At 41.5% G+C, this 2,230-nt stretch overlaps 1 pseudogene; it reads left to right on the forward strand.

Annotated features, from left to right (window-relative positions):
- Positions 1 to 356: 356 nt before the first annotated feature.
- LOC149266543 (thylakoid lumenal 19 kDa protein, chloroplastic pseudogene) lies at positions 357 to 1,619 on the forward strand (annotated as a pseudogene).
- The last annotated feature ends 611 nt before the right edge of the window (positions 1,620 to 2,230 follow it).

The raw sequence follows: 2,230 nt of genomic DNA on the forward strand, positions 1-2,230 counted from the left end.
GAAATTCGATATCACATAATCCACAATACTACTACCAAGCTCATGAATATAAGTAATCTAGATGGAGATTAGCCACTTATTAATTCATTACAAATTATCTAAATCTTAAGAACTACCTAGCTTAATTAACTCACTACTAAATAATTTTTTTTATTATATCTTCAAAATTAACTCAGTACTATTTTTTATTTATTTATTATGTCTTCAAAATTCCTTTTGGATCTGCTAGCTAAGTCAAAACCCACACCGGTAAGAGCTATTCCATGAACATTATTTAGTTTATCAATCTCCCTTGCAATGTCGTTATATACTCAAAAATAAAAATAAAATCTATGGATAAAGTAGGATAAAGATATCGATATATGGAGCGCATAATTCCTTCAGACCTCGGGGAACCATTCCCATGGCGACTATTGCCTGTGTCTGCTCGATCCCATCGCAGTCCATCTCCCTCCAAATTTGTCAGAGGAATTCCGCCAAATACCCTGCATTTACGAAGAATTCCCTCCAAAATTGTCAGAGGAATTCCGCCAAATTCCCAACATTTACGAAGAATTCCCCACGCCAATTTATCATTCGCGCCCAATCAACAGAAAGCCACAGGAAATTCACCCCAAAATTGACCAAAGCCATCGCAGCAGCCGCTGCCGCCATCTGCGTCGCTGTATCGTCCGGCCAGCCAGTTTTAGCCGAAGGAGAAGCCCCCAAATTCTCCAAATATTACGGCACCGCCGCAAGCGCCGCGAACTATGGCGGATATGGCGGCAATGCCAGCAAGAAAGACAGCGCAGAATATGTATACGACGTACCCGTGGGATGGAAGGAGCGCCTTGTCTCCAAAGTAGAGAAGGGCACGAATGGCACCGACAGCGAATTCTTCAACCCCAAACGAAAATCCGAAAAGGAATACCTCACCTTCCTCGCCGGGTTTCGATCCCTCGCCGCTAAGGACTCTGTTCTCAACGATTTGTCGCTGTCCGACGTCAATTTACAAGACATAATTGCCAGCGCTGAGAGCATAACTTCCATTGAGAGAAGGAACGAGTCCAACGGGCAGCTCTATTATGATTTTGAGATTGATAGCCCCATGGCCCACAGTCTCATTTCTGTGACCTGTGCGAGGAATAAGCTCTATGCCCATTTTGTCAATGCTCCGCTTCAGGACTGGGCAAGGGACGAGGCCATGCTGAAGCACGTTCATGAGTCTTTTGAGACAGTGGGTGTCTCGGATTCAGGCTAGGATTCAGAATTTCCTTGTACCCATTTCACGAAATTATGGCTGCCATGTAAGTCCAGTTTCTCTGCATTGCCATCTAGAGTTTTGAATTATTTGACTTATTTGATTCTGTTTCGAGGAGTCGTGAATTATGTATATTGTCTGGCTGCTGCAACTCTAATAGCCCAAAAGCAGTTTTATGTTTCAAAATACGGTGTGCATTTTGTGAACTTCTTGGGGGAGGTATGCTTTGGGTTTCACGATTGTTTTTGGGTTTGGGGAAAGGCTTTGTGGGTTGCATATATAATTGCTGCAATTTTGTGGAGTGATCAAAAGCCCCTCTAACAAAATAAACTGTATATTATTTGCTGCAACTCTGTAAGTACTAATTTGGGGTTTTCAAGTGTGTTTCAAACATGGTGTGTGTTTTACGAGATTTTTTGTGGCCATGATGTTGTAATGATGAATATTAATGGGAGTAGGGTAAGGCATTGTGATGTAGTGATCAGTAGCTCACCTCCCAACAAATGATGGAGGAAAAACAAAAACAGAACAAGAAAAACACAAGAAAATTGTCAATGGGTATAACTTGGGTTGTTAAAATGACACGTTGTTCCTCTTCCCACCTAAGTTTGATACTTGCTTGTGGCATATGTTGGGCCCATTTACTGGTTTAAATTGAGGCGTTGTTGTCCCCACTCAAGTTTGATTTCAGCTTTTAACATGCATTTCCTTTGTGAACAAGGAGGCATTTCATGTGGTTGGTGTGTTGTAACTAATTTGGGGTTTTCAAGTGTGTTTCAAACATGGTGTGTGTTTTACGAGATTTTTTGCGGCCCTGATGTTGTAATGATGAATATCAATGGGAGCAGGGTAAGGCATTATGATGTAGTGGTCAGTAGCTCACCTCCCAACAAATGATTGAGGGAAAACAAAAACAGAACAAGAAAAACACAAGAAAATTATCAATGGGTATAACTTCGGGTTGTTAAAATGACACGTTGTTCGTCTTCC

Source organism: Pinus tabuliformis, chromosome 6 (genome assembly GCF_031772625.1).
Source record: "Pinus tabuliformis cultivar Carrire ecotype Pingquan chromosome 6, CPIR1, whole genome shotgun sequence".
Lineage (NCBI taxonomy): Eukaryota > Viridiplantae > Streptophyta > Pinopsida > Pinales > Pinaceae > Pinus > Pinus tabuliformis.